Here is a 10,324-nt window from a genome sequence, read left to right on the forward strand (position 1 = left end):
TCCACTAATCCTATAAATGCATGCTTCATTTCTTGAGTTGTTTACAGAAAAATCATTCCCTTATCATCTCCTTTTCCTCCTCTCTTTTGGCAATAAGTTCTAGTAACTCACTACTACATTTAAATGCTTATTGTAACGACAAAATTGTAACACGTTTTCAAGGCGTTACATAAAAAGGGTCTATTGTAACGGTTCCACAGATCCAGCCTAAAACCTTAGCCTATTGTAACAGTATGCGCATAGCATTAAATTTTACCAAGCACCGTTACATTAGGCGAAGTGATATTGTAACGGGTTTGTTATTTTAATGAAAAAGTACAAGGCGCTAGATGAAAAAAGGGGGCGGGATTCCAATTTTCCAGTTCTTTGATATTGAAATTTCTTTCACCTTTCCCTCAAAAAATTCTTCACCCTAAGTCAGAATATCGCAAATGTCGATACCCACCATTGCTTCCCCATCTTCTCCTCTGGTGACTGCATCTCCCTATTCGACGCCGTCTGGCTCTCCTTTCCATCTCCAACTTCATATCTTCCTTTCTTTTAAAACTTAGGGGTTTCTGCTATTTGGTTCAAGTTATGAATTTCTAGGGTTCTTTCTGGAATTGAACAAGAAGAGAAAATTTTGGCGATCTGCTCTAGTGCAAATTCAAGCGACCGCAATTGAACGTTGTTCACTAGAAGGTGATGACAATGGAAATTACTTGACCGTCTTCCTCCCAAACCCCCCTTCTTTTGAGGTATTATTCTCTTCCCCTCTCTCTCCTAACTTTTGCTAATTCTCTTAATTATTTCTAATGTGTATATGTAACTCGTCAATTTGTGCAGATTAAACATCACGAGGTTGAAATTCTAAAGGTGAACAATCTACCTTCTTCTAGGGTTAGATTATAATTTAACTCTTTTACTTCCAATTTTCATGGTATTGTGAATTTTACATTCCTGATTAAATTTCATTTCAATTGTGGTCAAGTAATTCTACGGCATTCCATTCCTGTATTAGTAGAATAGTAGTCCTTCAATAATAATGTGTGACAAGCTGTAGAATTTACAGCGAGATAGCCCAAAACTTACAAAGGGATTGGTTATTTGGGTTATAGAGAATTGGAGATGGAACATAAAGAAGTTTTTTTTTAGGTTAAGCATTGCTATTATTGATTTGTTTTTCCATTGAATAAAGAGGAAACTAAAAATATATTTTGACGCAGTAGAAGTCCTTTGACAATTAATAATTCACATGTTTAATGGACTTATTCAAAAGCTATCAAAGTTATAGATTTGTGAAAATTTGGACACACAGAGTGCCTCAGTTGTACTGATTTTAATGTATTTTTCCTGATAGGAAAAACATGTCATGATTTTGGGATGTTCTGTTAATAAAAATCCAATTGCAAGTTATTATCTTATTTCATGTTGGAAGCAATATCTTTATTAATTTATAGGGAAATTTGTTAAAAAGGACCTTTTATAATCCAAATTTTGCGAGAAAGGACCTTATATAATTTTTTTTGCGAAATCACATCTTAATGTAAATTTTTTTGCGAGAAAGGACCTTATATAATTTTTTTTTGTGAAATCACAACTTAATATAATTTTTTTTGCGAAAGACAACTAAAAGTAAATTTTCGGCATTGACTGAGATTTTTCGGCTATTGACTTGTACGTGAGAAGCACGTGTGACATTATTTTGCTAATCACACCCAATTTTCCTCCAAAATTCAAGTTTTAAAACCTAAAGTTGAAAAAAAAATCGAAATAAAATCACGTTTGAAAATTCAAGATTCGGGAAAATCAACGTCTTTAGCCAACGTAAGCCACACATGCTGCTCACGTGCAAGTCAATGGCCGGAAAAGCTCAGTCAATGCCGGAAACTTCCCTTAGGTCCTTTCTCGCAAAAAAATTTACTTTAAGGTGTGTTTTCACAAAAAAAATTATATAAGGTCCTTTCTCGCAAAATTTGAGTTATAAAAGGTCCTTTTTGGCAAATTTGCCTAATTTATAATGATATTTGTTTCTAATTTTCTCACTAATTTATGATAGTTTGTCAAAATGGAAGACTGTGAGTTGCTTAATAGCCGAGCCTGTTGACATATCATTTGGCTCCTGGGTTATGGTGTACTCATGCTTGTGTTGTTTATAGTTTCTTTGGGTTTACATTCCGGGATATGTTTAGTGCTTTGTACTACTGGCATGTTTGTATGAAACTTCTAAAGTTCACCTACTACAAAACAGAAATGGTTGGACAGGTCAACCCGAAGAATACCTGGACCGAGTTTTTTACTATGATGCAGTGATGAATGAGGAAGCTTCAAATGTTAAGGTAAGATGATGTTAAAGGGACGATATGCTGTGATGTCAATTTGTTTTCTTGCATCTTGTTGGGTCTTTGTGAGAAAAGTGATATAGATACACGATAAATTTATGGTTTATGTGATTGATTGCTTTATGAGACACACCATATTGTCGTGCTTGTGATTTCATCAATGGGTTGTCTTACTAATGTTACGACTTTTGGTGTTGAAGTTCTTTATGATGTTGTACAAGCTCTTAAGGATCTTTTGAAGTTTTTTTTAATGGCAATATTGCTGACTTGTTGGTAGTATACGTGATGAGCTGGTGGGTCATTTTATGAAAGTATTCTCAACAATTACGGTATTGAGAAGCTAAGTGATGTATTATAGATTTATCAAAAACTCATTTGAGAAGGTTGAAGGATATCTACTGTATTTTGATGTAGTCTAAAGCTCACTGCAACCCGCAAGATGTGTATGATGGAACTTACTATTTTTATAGAAATATAATAGAACTTGCTATTTTCTCATTTTTTCTCTACACTTGTTTAAATCACTGTGGTAGCTTTTGTTATTTTCTCAATAATATTGGTCTGCTTTCTTTTTCTGAATTCTGGGATTAGTTGAGGTTAAGGGTGAGTTTGATTTGTGTTACTCTTTTTTAGCCTCACTTCCTTGTTAATTGTCTTGTTGAAGGTGTATCTTGCCTGACCTTTTCTTCCAGCATTTCATTTTCAAAATAAAAAATTAAAAAGCTTTATGTGCTTTGTTCTAATGCATGTCTTCATTAATAAAGATATGACATAGGTATGTACTTAATAAATAATTTGACATGTTTTTTATTTTTCAATTTGCAGGGACTTCGGTGGAAAAAATTAAGCCAAGTGAATGACATCTTTATTTACTTTATTTTGCTAGATGAATAAACATTTGATTAGTTATTTATTTGTATTTTTTGAATTTGTGAGGTTTAGAAACTTGCTAATGCAAGAGGATGTAATGATGAATTATTATTTTTGAAATAACAGAATTCAATCAATATTTGTTCCTTAATTACTACGTATTACTACGTTTATAAAAAAAAAGTATCAGAATATTCAGAAACGCCAGTATATGCGTTACAATAGTTTTGGAAGTGCCGTTACCTTTCTATTGTAACGAGGGTTAAACCTATTGTAACACTCAATCCCTGATAATAGCAAGCGTTACAATAGGCTTCTAAAGCCGTTACAATAGATCTTACCCCGTTACAATAGGTCTATTGTAGCGGCCGCGAATGTAACGAGGGAAATGCCGTTACAATAGACCTATTGTAACAGATTTTGGCCTTTTAGTAACGAATTTCGATGTTACAATAGGCCTTGAAATGTAGTAGTGACTCCATCTCACACCCAAGAGTGTCATTGTGTGTTGAGAGTTGTGTAAATCTTAGAGAACGAATCGGTGAATACAATTGTGCTCCCCGGTTACACCGAATCTCGTTTTCAAGGCAGTGGTTTGGTTACCACGGCACAACAAGTCCCGTAAGTCTTACTTTCTTTTTCTTCATTTTAGCCTTGAAAACACATAAACTACAACAATATCATATAGCCTAGTTATAACATAATTCTACTATATTCAATATTCGAATAACTGCGTTATCCTCAATAGGTGTCCCCTCAGTTACAAAATGATAATCCGTAATTACATTATAGAAAAAAGGGAAAAAAACAACAAAAAACGGACACTAAAAGGCGTGGAATGGAGAAGATTCATTTTTTCCGTTTACTATAGGGCGTGGAACAAAGAAGATTATGTTTTTCCGTTTTGGTGAATTATTGCGTTTTAATTTTTTTAATTTTTTTTAATTTTTTGTGTGTTACCACTTGTTTCATCTTTAGGGTTAATCCGGATTCGGGGCGAGTTTTGGGTGGATAAATTCCAGTCAACTCCCAATTGTTGTTGCGGAAGATCCAACACACAATTCTCCTTACCAATTTCAGTCTCAATCACCACTAAACTAACAAACAATCAGTTTTAATGCAGTTTATTGAAAACTTCTGATTACCTTCAAAGCATTAAAATCTTGAACTAGGTACGAAGTACTGTATAAGATTAGCATTTATCTATCAGATCATAAATCATGCATGTACGGATTATTTTTTTCGACCAATATATTTATTTTGGTGCAATTTCTGGCCCATATATTATTCGTCTATCACCATACCAAATACTCCGTAAATACTCCCTCCATGATTATTAGGAGCAATGGCGAAGCTATGTGGGGACCTAGGTAGGCCATGGCCCCCCTAAGATTCTAGAAATATATACTAAAAGTTGTATTAATGAATAACTTTTCTTCCTTAGCTGAGTTGGTATTTGAAGTTTGCTGCCAAAATGCTAGTTGCAAGTTCGAATCTAGTTGCTAGCATTTCTTGTTTTTTTTTTTTGTTTTTTTTATTTATTATTTGTAATATTTGATAAATCTATCGTTCCTTTTTGCGAAATCCATTGAACTTATATTCGTTTCTCAATCTTCTTTTATTGTTTTCATTACATTTTTTAAGTGCTTTAGATTTTTTATGAAGTATTATTCAATGGAAATAGATAATAAGTATGTTGCCCAACAAAATATATATACGTTTAATACTTAATATTGTTACTTAATTTTCGTTACCTAACTACTTTGAACATAACGGTACTTAGTCGGTGTTACTTAAAACTTCTTTGTTTATGGTGTCCAAGTATTTTAGGGTTCGTTTCTTCAAATATTAAAAAAAATTGGTCAATTTATATTTTACTATAATAAACAACAACAAAAACATAGTTGAATTGATTATTGAAATTGTAGTATTTTATTTTAGGGAATTAGACAAGTACTCCAATACAAAATTCCGGCCCCCCGTATACAAGAGATCTGGCTTCGCCCCTGATTAGGAGTCACGTATGACCGGGCACGATATTAAGGAAGAATAGTAGAATGAAATAAAATAATAAAGCAGGTGTGGTTGGGGTAAATTTTTTATTCAAGTAAAACAAGTAGGGACCATTAATTTTGATGTGGTGCACTACAAAAATTTGTATCTTTAACGACAACCTAATTACGACGGGTCAAAAATCCCGTCGCAAAAGGCTTTTGCGACGGGTCTAATAACCAAACAAAGACGGGATCAACCGTCGCAAATGTCTTTTACGACGGATTAACAACGGGATTTTCCATTAACGACGGCCCCCTTTTTTATGACGGGTTCGCGACAGGAAATCCCGTCATTAATCAATGATTATATATTGGCCTTTAGCGACGTGATTTCCCGTCGTTAATGGTACAACCTTTTGTAATGGTGGTCGGGTTTCTGAAATGAATTGTTTAATGTGGTGGTGGGTTATAGGGTAAATTAGATATATTATTTAATTAGATGGTGGGATAGAAAAATTACTAAAAATAAAAGTGTAACTCCTAATAAATTACGGCCGAAAATGGTAGATGTGACTCCTAATAAAATCACGGAGGAAGTACGTACGGATTACGGAGTAGGGTTATTGTATAGATTTAGCTTTTACAAGCGAGCACCACGTAATAAAGATCGAAGCAACATGCATGCATGCATGCAGTTTTGTAAAGGTGTGATTTTGGCCACTTGAATTGAATGTAGCAGGCCGGGCCGGGCCTGGTCTGGAGTGACCTTAAACGGGAATGTTAACCTTATCCTAATTACATTATATTGCTACTTGACTCATCACTTTATTTCTTTTATACACTAAACACGTACTTCCTCCGTCTTTTAATACTCGCAACGTTTGGACTTTTGCCACTATTTATATAATCTACTTTGACTATTCGTAGTATTTTTTATATAAGATAAAACATAGTCATGTGTGATCTTATTAGATTCGTCTCAATGTGTATTTTCAAAATAGCAAATTTTTATAATTTTTACATAATGAGAATTTAAGATATAAATGATCAAAGTTGTGCATCGGCATGCGTGAAACTAACAAACGTTGCGAGTATTAAAAAACGGAGGAAGTACTATTGATTTGGATAGCTAGGTTTTTATTTATGTCAACGATGGAGCTATTAGCTAAGTCAAATATTTGCACCCAGAGAATAGTACGTTACATTGTTGCATGTGTGCTTATTACGTACTATCCATGCATGACTCAAATCTTTTCTTTCGAGTTGGTCAAACATTCATTTTTAATCTACGTCTAGTACATTCACTAGTGTTTTATTAGCCATCACGTCGTTATTAACTAAGACGTACGTAAGTAGCTAGCCATGTAGAAATCTTGCCTCGTGTACGTTAGTTATAGTCAGATAAGTCTAATTTCAAAATCGCTTGTCATCCTTTTTTCTTTCTTTGGCCCTTCACGACTGACATATACATTTATATATGCTTAACGTCGGGGTAATTAATATTAATAGTATAATGAATCTGGCAACGTAAATTTATAACCCACGTGCATGCATGTAAATGGAAGACAAAAGAAGGACAATGATTCCACATGTATAGCAATATATATAATCTTGATCTGATTAGGCAAAAACTAAAGGCATCAATTAAATACTACTCCGGCCGTATATTAATTACCTATGTACAACTGCCTCCCTTTTCATTTTTCTAAGTAGCTAGGTTATATGATGAATGGCCCTATCCATTCCTGTTGGTTTAGTGGTGATTGGAGTTGATCCTGGTAAGGCGGATAGTGTGTTTAATCTCACCGCAACAAAAATTGAGAGAGTATCCACCCATAACTTGTCCCGAATCCAGATTAACCCTAAGGATAAAATAGACGCTAACACCAACAAAAAAATAAGATGGATGGCCCTATTAACCCTACGTCTATTTTAATTGATGAGCCAGCTATACAGGCCGGTCTACGTTTTAGCCACTCTCAAATAGGTATATTACTAATATGCATGATAACAAAAAGAGAAAGATTTGAATTAGCAGGCTAATAAAAGTCCAAGTTGGTAGTTAGTTGGGGAGGTCAGGTGACGCAAAACTTTAATAAAGAAGGAAAGACTTATGAGAGATTAGAGAACAGGGAGATATGGCAAAAAATGGAAAAAGGAATTGAAGGGATGGAATGATGGCATGCTTACTACAAAGCGAAACGACCATTGCATATAAAAAGCAGCTTCATCTTATCCACTCTCACTTTACACGCCATTTTAGCCGTCTTCCTTGCTGGCTATCTTTAGCTAAGCTACCTCTTATAATTACAAACATTGGACGTCGTTGTTTTATTTAATGGTACGGCCTGGGGTCAAATCTATATATTGATACGCAAGTAGTTTTAATTTTAATGTTTGATAAGGTAAAGTGTGACACCCGGCCCCTTAATGTATTCAATTGTTAAAGCCCGAGGTTGCCGTCATTATGTACTACTATTTGTTAACCTATGTATTAGGGGCCGTGCTCCGACCTACACTGAATGCATATGGAATCAACTACGTGCAGTCGTGCATGTATAAGTCACTACTCCCTATAATATTATTAGATACAGATTTTGAGATTCACACATGCAATAAGCTACCATCTTACTTGAGACATATCTACTAAAATTTGGTCTCCAAATATATATATATATATATATATATATATATATATATATATATATATATATATATATATATATATATATATATATATATATATATATATATATATACTAAAAGAGACACCAGGAATGACACGTGTCATTTCCTGGTGCGATTTTTTCCCGCCAAAATGTTTTTTTATTTTTTTACTTTAAAATAAATAAATTACATTATGTTTTTTAGGAAACTAAGATAAAATATATTTTAATTACCATAGATGTGTACTGCATAATATATTATTGGAGGAAAGCTAAATCAATATTATTTTTTCCTTTATGATATACTCCCTCCGTCCCGGAATACTTGACCTGTTTTCCTTATCGGGCCGTCCCTTAATACTTGACCTGTTTCTAAAAATGGAAATATTCTAACAATATTATATTATTTCTCACTCCACCCCTATTAACCCACCTACCCCTACTCCATACAAAAAATAATTAAAAATTCAACCCCTACTCTCCCTCAACCCCACCTCTTAACCCACCTCCCACTAACTACATTAAAATAATACCCAACTATCAACTACTATATATTAAATTAAATAAGTCAATTCAAGTCCCTTAAACTCTTTGCCGGTCAAACCGGGTCGAGTATTGCGGGACGGAGGGAGTAATTTTATTTATGTATTATTATAACTTTTTAATCTGATAAGAAATATAAAAAATATTGATAAATGAACTTCTAAAGTTAGTCTACTATTAATAATATAATACTCCCTCCGTCCCATAATTATCGTCCTGTTTGACCAAAAACACGGATTTTAAGAAAAGTGGAATATAGTACATGAAAAAAGTGGAATAAAGTACAAATGACGATTGAGTTATATGGAAAAGTGGAATAAAGTACATGTGAAAGAGAATATAGTACATAGGAAAGTATAATATAGTACATGGGTGGGGTTTTTTATTTATTTTTAATTAATATAGTACATTAGAAAGTGGGTACCTTAGTAGCCAAAATTAGAAACATGACTATAATTTTGGGACGCCCGATTTAGAAAAGAGGACAATAATTTTGGGACGGAGGGAGTACATGGTAACTGCTAAGTAAGAATGTTAATTAAAATAATAATGCATGGTAAGTAGACTAACATATAAGTTTATTTATCAATATTTTACTCAATTCAAAATATGTTGTATTTGACTAACTCGGTTATGCTCGGGTCTTTTCGAAAATTAGTCTTGAGCCATTCGGGTTTGGTTAACGTTGTTAGATCGTTCTACATACAAGTAAACGACTATGATTTTTAACTTTGTGTAGTAATATGCAAATTTAGTTCATTTGAATTTTTTTTTTACACAACTTTGAATTTATACTTTTTCATATATCATTTTTACTTTCATGTTTTTCTAATATCACAAGTCTTTTAGTTAATATTAAAATAATAAAATATTTTAGTAGTAGCCGTGCGTTGCACGGGCCCTAAACTAGTATATATATATATATATATATATATATATATATATATATATATATATATATATATATATATATATATATATATATATATATATATATATATATATATATATATATATATATATATATATATATATATATATATATATATATATATATATATATATATATATATATATATATATATATATATATATATATATATTATATTTGAGATGAAATTTTATAAGGAGTTGCCAAATTATGTATCAAATTTATAATGGGTTTTTTAAAATTCTGTTTCAAATGTATTTGAGACGATCTCTATTGGGAGTAGGGATGCTCAATATACTATTGTACTCGACTAGCACATTTGAATTAACTATTCTCAATTCCTACTCACAACATATAAACCTTTTGTATTTGACTTTAGGTTGATTCTATTATGATTATGGATAATAATCAAACGTAATTCAACTTTAAATTTGTAATCTTTAGTGTCAATGTGTGCTTTAAACATGAGATTTTTTGTCCCGTAAAAAAAAGGTATGAGATTTGTTTGTCGTTTACCTCTATTTAGTCATATTGTTGTTTACACCATTTTTGTGTTTTGGTCGACCAGATAGAAAATGCATGCTTTAAGACAAATACTTATCCTTTAGCAATAGTGCCAATAAATACAAACAATCAATAAAATTAAAGTTGTTGATTTTGCAATGCTTCATAAATGAAGAGTGTCCTATGTCAATAAATAACTAAATAAATAAATAAATAAAACCAAGAGTGTTAATAATTCGTATACTCTGTAAGTTGAGCAATTTCCTTCAATGATGCTTGAAGATTCGTAAATTCCCAAAACATGCTACTTTTTCACTTATTTTCCACTCTATCGTCCACGTCAGCAAGAATGTTGGTCTTATAATTTTTATAAAATCTACAATAAACCGCTATATGAAACAACGGTTTAAATGGGTAAACCGCTATCTGTAATAGCGGCTTATGTATTTAATGAACCGCCATTTCAGGTAGCAGTTAACATAACACAACAAAAAA

General features: G+C 32.4%; 1 long non-coding RNA gene across 1 annotated transcript; it reads left to right on the top strand.

Annotated features, from left to right (window-relative positions):
• The first annotated feature begins 291 nt into the window (after positions 1–291).
• LOC110801199 (uncharacterized) lies at positions 292–3,342 on the top strand. Its single transcript, XR_002536847.2, has 4 exons — positions 292–737; positions 826–855; positions 2,231–2,318; positions 3,147–3,342. It is a non-coding gene; the product is annotated as an uncharacterized lncRNA (long non-coding RNA).
• The last annotated feature ends 6,982 nt before the right edge of the window (positions 3,343–10,324 follow it).

The sequence above is a fragment of the Spinacia oleracea genome, chromosome 3, assembly GCF_020520425.1.
Source record: "Spinacia oleracea cultivar Varoflay chromosome 3, BTI_SOV_V1, whole genome shotgun sequence".
Lineage (NCBI taxonomy): Eukaryota > Viridiplantae > Streptophyta > Magnoliopsida > Caryophyllales > Amaranthaceae > Spinacia > Spinacia oleracea.